Genomic DNA, 9,505 nt, shown 5'->3' with positions numbered 1-9,505 from the left:
CAGCAACAACATCAGACACCATGGACTTGCTGTGTAATTAATTGGGAGGAAAAGAAAGGCCCTTCCTGTGTGCTCCAGCTGCCCAGGTTATTTTGCTGGGTAAAGAACAGGGAGGGGAAAAACCAAACAGTAGCAAGGACCAAAAAAACAACCACTGCTGTGTCTACCACAGTAATGAAGGCAGCAGAATTTCTCCTGTTCCTGAAAACATAAGAGGAGCAAGTGGCTCTGGAGTATGTCCCCTGTCCAGGGAGGGGACAGTGGCCTGGCTCCAGGGTGTGAAGGATGGGACAATCTGCCTCAGTGGATTTTCCCTGCAGAGACTAGCGTGGCATGTGCTGCATCACCAGACAGGTGATTTTTAAAAATAGAGGAATGCAAATTTCTCTGAAGAATCTTACTTGCTTACAAACTCAGAGGATATTTATAATTTCAGAGCTCATTCTCACAAGCTAGCCACTTAATTAAATGTGTGCTATTGTGCTTTAGAAGCTGGGCCCTTGGAAGTAAAAGAAAAAGAAATTTCTGTCAGAAGAAGAAGAATGATCCAGTTATCTAATTGGCACTAGCAGTGTATTTTTCTTTAAGCAAATACCAAGTTTAAAAGTAGTCAGAATTAAAAATGGGCAAACCTCCTGCAGCCTTAGTACTGTGCTGTGAGCCACTGGCTCTTTGTGTGAAGATCTGCACAGTGCCAAAAGTGGTTCAACACATCAGAGAGAAGCCAGGGTCTCACTCTGGCCTTGCTTTTGCTGATTTAAAACTGAAAACCCCACAGACCAAGGTGGAGTCATTCTGAACTGGCACTGGTGCACCTGAAAGAAAATGAGATCAAATTAAAACAACGAGTGGAAGTTGCCTCATTTCCAGTGACCACAGCTTGGCCTGGGTTAGGTTTGAGTGAGCTGGGAGCTGAGGAGATTGAGGTTGGTTATACTGGAGCCCAAAATGCATTTTACTGTGATCACTGAGCATTTTGTCCCTAACAAATATGGGCATACAGCTTGAAAGTGTTTAATGAATTGGTACATTAATTTGGGCTCAATGACACACTTCCATCCCTAACTGTGAAACTGCTCAGTGAACACAGCTCTGTGCTTTATCTAATTTCAGGGTGCTGAGTGAGGACACAAGAGCAGGGTAGATGCTAAAATACATCTACACAATAAATGATCCATAGATTAGAGAGATGTCAGAAGCTTTCTGTTAAATAGAGGTCCACAAATATTGCAAGCTGAGGGAAAGAAAGACTTTATTGATGTTGAAAAAATCTCATCATTGACTTTATTTTCTTTAAAATGAGCAGTAAAAAGCCAGACTTGTTTTTTCACTCTGTTGGTTTGTCAAGATGAGTTTGAACCATCAGCTTAAGGTCTCTGGACCTTTAACTTGTGACAATGGTGATGGAAGATGCAAGTTTCCAAAAATGTTTTAACAACCAGAGCAGAATCTGTCCATGTAGGTAACAAAGATGTGGTCAGTGAAAGCAATACAAATCCACCATGAGATTGCAATCTAAACATCTGGGAAACAATTGGTATGTTCAATCATTCAGGTGAAATCATGGCTGGCCTTTGGACTTCCCATCACATTTTTTTACCTAGTTGTTTCCTTCTTATAGTTAACACCTAGTATCAAGTACAAGATTTTTAATTTTTATTTTACAAAAAACATTCTTCCATGTAGATTGCAATTATCTTTGCAATATTTTAAAATTGAGAAAACAGCAAAAAATAAAGAGCAGCTTCATTTTTAATGCTCCAGTTTAATTAAAAAATTGTTCAAGTAATTTAAAAATGTAGGCATTAAAATACCAATTAAGCTTAAGGCAATTTTTCCTATTAATTTTGATCACATCAATACAGGGGTGTCACATAAAGGTGACCCCTTAGAGACAGGTTATTTTGAATTTAACATTTAACTGTACTAGTGCTGAGAGAAAATTAATTAATTTATGAAGAAACTACACCTATTTGGTTAATCCCAACAGGCTGAGCTTTGAAAACCACCTCCCATTCCTCACAACCAGTAACTTAGCAAAGTAACCTCCTTTCAAGGTTTTAATTACAAAATTTTATTTCTCAGATGTCCATTTTGGGTGGCCACCTTGCTGAAAGTTGAAATATTTAAGCATAGTTTTTACTGTGCAGTATGAGCAGAACTGGAATTTGTAGTTTGAGATAAAGGCTACTCTAAAGCACAGTAATTATTTCTAAAACTGTTGTTCTAATTCTGTGTTGGTGGTTAAATGATAACATGATAAAATTCATTTATTACCTGAACTCTATATGCTGTAAGGAATAGATCTAGATTTCATAGGGGCAGTAACACTAAAGAAAGCAGAAATTTCTCTATCTAATTTGAGTATTTGCAATTAAAGTTTTGTGTGTAACTGGATGCCCTAAAAAGCTCCAAATAGATGACCTTGCAGAAACAGGGAGTATCCTTATGGACCCAGAGAAACTAATTCTTTTAGCCAGCTTGGCTATGATGGATTTAAGTTAAATTGATCTCATTTCATCTGAGATCTTAAATTGGTTAATGAGGCTGAAATATGCTTTATTTCAGAGAAGTCACACTGATCTGGACGAGGAACAGAATTTATGCTGACGTTTGAGTCAAGTGCAAATACCACCATCACTTCTTCATTACCACGTTAACTGGTGTGATCTGTTCTGCTCAGCAGAACTTGAACAAAATGTCAGGTTCCTAAATGAAGAAGCTCCTGGCTCTCCGTGAGAAACCAGCTGATTGGTTAAAAGTACTTCAACCTTTATTTAATTCATGCCTTATAAGTGCTCTTTGGCAGGAGCTCTTGGGATCTGATCTTATGTCACACTTACTGAAACTCATTTAATTATTGCAGCTGAGGAGGGCAGGGAGATGGTTATCTCACCAGGAAAACCTAATGCTCTTCTTTATCAGCTTAAACCCCAGCCCGGGGAAGTTGGTTGGTGGGTTTTTTTTTTTTTTTTTTTTTTTTGTTTGTTTGTTTTGTTTTGTTTTGTTTTGTTTTGTTTTGTTACGGAGGTGATTTCTACCAGATATTTTAAAGGGTTTTGCAAGCAGATGTACCCTGTCCTGGAAATCTCTGAGCCGCTGCTCCTAGCCATGCTAAGGTCATTAAGGGTGGGATTGCAGATATCCCCAGAGGTTGTTTCAGTTGCCAGATGAAATGAATGGGATCATTTGGATACTCTGCAACCCCAGGCAGCCACTGCCAAACCAGGGACTGACTGTGCCTTCGGTGCTGCAAAGGGGCTGCGGCCCCAGTGCCTCTGGAGCACAGGTTAATGTTGAATTTTAATAAAGATCAAACTCCTGCCAAAGATTTACAAGTGCTTTTTATGGGTCCTTGCTAAAAGGCTTTTATGCTTTGTTCTAAAGAGAAGGAAAAGGCAAAACCACACATACTCTGCCCTTATGAGCAAAACATGAAATGGTTTTGATGGAAAGCACGTGCAGAATAAGGGATTCAGCCTAAGGCTAAAGACAGAGAATCAGTGACTTTTATAGCTTTGAAAATTGGCCTAATGACCATCATTAAATTAAAGTATCTCTTCTCCTGGGGGACTTTTATTTCATGAGGGTTGAACATCTCTTAGCACAATTAGTCACCCCCAAAGTGCTGTCATCATAAAACTTAGCGTTTTGAATTGTAACTTAAGAAAATTGGAAAAGACCAAACCATTCTGAGTGAGAATGTTCAGCAGTGGCGAGTCTTAGACCAGGATGGTTAGATTGATGATAAATTCTTATCTCTGCGACTCTCTTGGTACAAATTTCAACCTGAGCAACATACAAAACAAATGGTATAGATATTTCCTTTGAAAACTTTTGTGTACTTCATGATTACACAGCTTATGAAGTTTAGGAGCCTTGGGCAAGCCAGCGAATGTGTAAGAGGAAGGCTTAAGAATTGTTTGTATGCTTGATTTGTTTTACAGTGCATTTGGTCTTTAGTTTTGATTGGATTGTCTTACTGAAACATGAAGGGCATTTAGAAAGTGAGGAAGTGAATAGGATACATTTGCAACTCTATGCCCAAAAGCAAGATCTTAATGTCAGAAGTAAATTATAACAACTTAGGTTACTGATGACATACATTATAATTCAAAGCTTGGCAAACCACATCAAGGTTGTTCTTACCATGATCTGACAAAAATATCTTTAAAGTCTTGTGTTTTTCAGGATTTATTTATCCTAGGAACTTCATAAATAAAAAGCAAATATTACCAAAGGTAAACCTATTCTTTCTAAATGCATCTGCATCTTTCTAAAAATTGAAACACTAAGCCAATAATTGTCAGAGTAGGATGGTTCCAGGGAGTAAGACAGGTTTCAGCCATCATCTTTTATTCTGGTGGTTTTGGGTGACCTTGAAGTGTTTTCTAGGGATGGCTCTACAAAGAACTTAGGTCTAAACTTGTTGCCAGTAGGTGAGGGTATCCCAGCCTGTAAACTCTTCTGCAGGTGGTGTGGGATATTCAAATATGGGAAGTTTTCCTTGTGTGCAGCAGAGAAGCACATGAGACTTCATGTTTGCCTGGCACATGGCTCTCTGTGTGTGACCTGGAGGATTTTCCATCACAGCATCCCAGGTCCCTTATCTGTGCAGAGCCAGCTGCAGTGCTGAGGCCAAGGGTGTTCCAGCTCCCTGCCCTGCCCCTGGCAGCAGCCCTGGCACTGGCAGGAGCAGAGCAGCTCTGTGTGTGCAGCTCATTGCACGGGTAGGAGCATCCATCCCCTCCCTGAACATGACTGCAGCTTCCCCTAACCTGCAACTCCTGCACTGTCTGTACAAAGGACAAGTTCTCCATGCTCCCTGCTCCTTAACAGATTTCTCTTCCACACAGTTGTCAAGTCTTCTCCAAATTCTCTTAAACCTTCAATATCCACAGCCTCTTCTAGGATGGAGCTCCAAATTTAGATCCCAGGTTTGGTGGTGGAAAAAAATAAATCTTTAGTTTGTTTTAAATCTGCTCTTGCTTTGGAAGGGGGACTGGAAAGTCCCTGCTCACCCTCTCACTGCCATTGGTGATTTTACAGATTTTTGTCATCTCCCCATCACACATTTTGCAAGCTGAATAGTTACAATCTGCCTGCTTTGTGAAGGAAAGCCTTTCCAGCAGCTTAACTCATTCATATCACAGGTATCTGGTTCAATGCCTGATCTCTCCAGTGGGATTAAACCACAAATCTCCCATTTCATGGTGACTCAACACCAAGTTTGTCTCCTGGGTGAAGTGAAACTCTCACCCCGGTTCAGGTTTTATATAAACAGAAGAGAGAGAAAGCCAGGAGTGAGAGCAGCCACTTTCTGCAGGCTCCTGTTGGGGCTCTTAGGGGAATCATGGACTCGTGTTCCGTTCCCTGTTCTGCTGAATGCTTCACTGTGTTGTGCTGATTGCTCAGAGCCCAGGCACCTTTTGCTCCAGTGAATGAGAGTCTGGTTTAACTGCATGGTGAATGATGACGAGGAGCAAGGTGATTGCTCCCAATTTACTCTGGTGGAAATGGCTACCACTTTAGAATCAGGCCCACTGAAAACCCAAAAATAAAAATATTCACAACCCTTAAATATAATAAGCCTGATTTGTCTTCATTTCAGCTGCAATCAGCGAGAGATATCCGTGCAGGAGTAAGCCTGAATGAAACGTGAGATGGCATATTTAGGTTAACAGTGCCTGAATTACTCTGGGCTTAGATTTAGGGTTTTGGTAGAAACGGATCCATGTCATCACTGTGTCCAGACACTGCAACTGCAATCTCCTGGCACGAGAGCCACCACACCATCACACCAGCCCCCAGCAGACAGGGCTGGGGCTGGACAGAGCTCCAGGGCTGTAGCTGGTTTAAATCTGCGTGGTTCTGAGCATTCCACGACTGCTGAAGCTTTCACCAAGCCCACATTTATACCTAGTCTATTAACAGAACTCCATGGGGTTTTTGTTTATTCTGGAAATGTACACATACTGAACTAGGTCTATTCTCTCAGCAGAGCACAAGAGATTTTTGTTTTAGAATGCACACAGTATTGCCATTTGTTTTCTGGAAATCTTAAATCTCCCTGAGGAAAGTTCACCAAAAGTAAATAAAACATAGTAAATTAAAAATCCCTTAAACCCACACTATTTAGCTTTAAAAATATTGCAATTTTTGTTTGGTATTGCTTGCTAATGATGTTGTCTGCAGTGTTCTGCCTCCACTCTGGTCTGTACAGAAGAATTGTGTGTGTTTGTAGCTTGTTCACAGCATATGCACAATAACTGCACTGTGCTCCGCTGGTCTGAATGAGAAATTAAAAGGGAGTTGTCATACGGAAAATTAAAAAGTGGTAAGAGCTACAAGAATCTGTTTAATTCATGCTCCTTATAACCTCCTGAAAAGAAACTAATGACAACGCCTGAGAAATCTTACAACACCTTTGAGTACCCACCAAGCCAGCATGATTTGCAGTGTTATTCATATGTGCCTCAACTTCTGGAAGCAAAGCCTGGGCATGGTATTTCAAGGCACTGAACTCTTTGTGACTAATGCACAATGTCATTATCAGGCACTAAAAGTGCTTCTTCTTCTGTTTGTTTGGTGTTATTTCTAATTTTGTACAGCTTCCTTTGTTAAGATAGTGGCAATTAATCAGTCCTGTGCTCCTTGGGCCAGGATCTGGTGCAGTTTTGACTCTCAGGATCCTAAAGCATAGCATATCCAGTACTGGCATTTTCCTAAGAATCCCAGACGTCTCTGACACCATCACATGAGGAAGAAACATTCAGTTCCCAAACTGCTTTACAAGAACATTTAATTCTTAGGATGGGAATGCCCAAGCAATGCCAATTTATAATAGACAAACCACAGAAGCCAATGGGTTTGAAAGTGAATGAAATGATGTAAGATTAGAGTTTGGCCAGCTGTGGTATGTCAACATTTATGCAAGAACACCTGAGTGTTCAAGAGAGAATTCCAGTTCAGCCTGGATTGGGGTCTGAGAACCCCTTGGAGCCTCATCACTTTTATTTCTGAAAAAGTTTCCCATCAATAAATCAGTAGTACAGGTATCACAGAATCCCAGGCTGGTTTGGGCTGGGAGGGACCTTAAAATCAACTCATTCCAACCCCCCCTGTCATGGGCAGGGAATCTCCCACTAGACCACGTTGTTCAGGGCCCCATCCAAGCTAGCCTTGAACAATTCCAGGGACATTTTTAATAAGCGTGTTAAAAACCAAGTCAAAACAAAGCCACCCACTCTGCCTGTTCTCCCAAATGCACTTTGAGCACAGGAAAATGGGAAGCCAGGAAATCTAGATGGATTTAAACAAAAACCAGACTCACAATTCTGCTTCAGAGGATCAAAACCCACAGGTTAAACTCTTCAAGAGCCCAAACATGTAAGAAGCACTGAGCTCACCAAACCAGTCCTGCCAGTCACTTACTAAGTTTTACATTGATTAAATTATGAGCCTCAGGGATCCTTGATCCAGTGCTCGACAGACAGAGTAGCTTTCACTTGCATGGTCACTGCATGGAGCAGAATTCTGGACGGAAAGGAGGATGCCAGATGGAAATGTCTCAGCCAGCCCTGCCTTCACTGGCAGAACTTGGGCCACCCCAGGCTTTGCCCCAAAGTGATCTCGGCTGGATGCCCGCCTTGCCTGCCACAGGTGTGACAGATTCCATGCCTTGACGTGGAATTCCAAGCATCATCTACAGCGCACACTGAAAACGTGCAACCTAAACAGCAAGGATTCTAGAGAAAGCAGTAGTTTTCCCACTCAACATCTCTTGGTATTTGAGGAAATTATGAGTTATTTGCCTCTTCCAAATACTCAAAAATACTGCAGTGTTTATGAAAGCCCAGGGGTGGGATCAAGGTCAACTCCAGATATGTAAACACCACCACTGTGTCCATTACACAGCTGACAGCATTTATGATCGTTGGCTAATTGGGAAAAAGTGAAATGCAGTTTTGTGGCTGCTCTAAAGCACCAGTGTTCTGCTTTTTTTCTTCTTTTTTTTTTTTTTTTTAAGAAATGAACTATATTTCCACATTTTGTTAATTCTAAAGTAAATTCCTACTCACTCTGTGAAAATTGGAAGTCAAATGAAAGGGAACTAATCTGGGTATCTTACTGTGGGAGAACCTGCAGCGTGAACTCAACCAAGCTATTAGACACTAGAGAAACCACATGGGAGGGAGCTGCTGGAAACAAAGCTTCATAAGTTCCACTGGCCACAGAAAGACTCATTTCTTTCTTAGTTCAGGATTAGCCCTTATAGGAGCAAATGGAAAAGCTGTGAGAAACTCCAGCAGGTAACTAATTACGCAATGCAAAATCAAATGCATCCATCCCATGTTCTTTACCCTTCTCAGAGTGAAAAGGTACTCCAGTGCCCAAAAAAAAGACAAAAATTTCAAGGAATTTCCATGTTTCCATATATTTTCTGAAATTATTCCATTTAAAATAATGCAGTAAGAACTGATGTTTTTGTGAAAATATTAATTCTTTTACAGAACTGCAAATGCCACTTGCACAGGGAGGAAGGGAAGCATGAGCCAGATGCAGAAAATTGCTCCATTTGCTGGCAGTGTAGCTATTTATATGTTGACAAACAGTTGTGCCAAGAGCAGATGGATATTTTCTAGGACTGAAGAACTGCTAATTGTTTGCTGCTTTCCCTCTCAAGTTCATGGGGGAAAGCCATTGGTGTTCTGCAGAGCAAGGCATGAAGAAACCAGTTCAAGCCAAGCATTTGGCAGAGTGGGCCAGCACCTCCTCTGGGCATGGAGGATGCCCTGAAGCAAGAAGATGCTCTGCCAGATGTCAGCTCAACAACTCCCAGCAAAGCACAGCCACGAGGAGCAGCACTCCCCAAATCTTGTGCGAGTCCTTCACCGAGCTGTACAAAGAGTGCAGAGGTTTTCAGCTCAGCCTGCTGGACATCCTCAGCCTGTGAAGGTTTTACAGCATCTCACACGTATTTGAATCTCGTGGAAATATAAAAAGTTTTTACACCACAATGCTGGATGATATCCATTTAATCTGACAGGAAAAAGGCATCTTTCCCCAAATCTGTGCATGAGTTACCTCAGCTCTGCTTGTTCCTGTCTGAGGCATGCACTGCCCACTTACTGACATATCGGATCTGCTAGAGAGAAGTGTGAAAAAACTGAGGGCAGATGAACAGCAGGATATGGTTTGGTCTGTGTTTATTTTTTTTAACTGAACTGCTCTTAGCCCACTTTGGTAAAAAAAGTCACTATCATGTGTCTTGATGTTCTTATATATATCAGCACCAAAGCACAATTTAGTTAGCTTAAAAAAGTCTCGGATCTGATTTATCTATGAGACACACTTCACAACACAAACCAATTTTGCTGTAGTAATACCATGTCAATATTTCTTGACAGAAGACAAATGTTGTTATTATTTTGCCATTTCTTACCTTTGTAAAAGTTTAGAATTTTATAAAATGACTCTTCTTTACATGTCAAAATGGTAAGTT

The 9,505-nt window shown here is 41.0% G+C and overlaps 1 long non-coding RNA gene across 1 annotated transcript in view; it reads right to left on the bottom strand.

The window, feature by feature from the left end:
• Positions 1-566: 566 nt before the first annotated feature.
• LOC137476821 (uncharacterized) overlaps positions 567-9,505 on the bottom strand; it is a 92,215-nt gene continuing 83,276 nt past the window's right edge. The window contains exon 4 of the long non-coding RNA XR_011000635.1: positions 567-815. This is a non-coding gene — a long non-coding RNA (uncharacterized lncRNA). The remainder of the gene's footprint in view (positions 816-9,505) is intronic.

Source organism: Anomalospiza imberbis, chromosome 7, assembly GCF_031753505.1.
Source record: "Anomalospiza imberbis isolate Cuckoo-Finch-1a 21T00152 chromosome 7, ASM3175350v1, whole genome shotgun sequence".
NCBI classification, from domain to species: domain Eukaryota; kingdom Metazoa; phylum Chordata; class Aves; order Passeriformes; family Viduidae; genus Anomalospiza; species Anomalospiza imberbis.
Note: the sequence above shows the minus strand (reverse complement) of the source record. Positions and strands in the feature narration are given on the sequence as shown.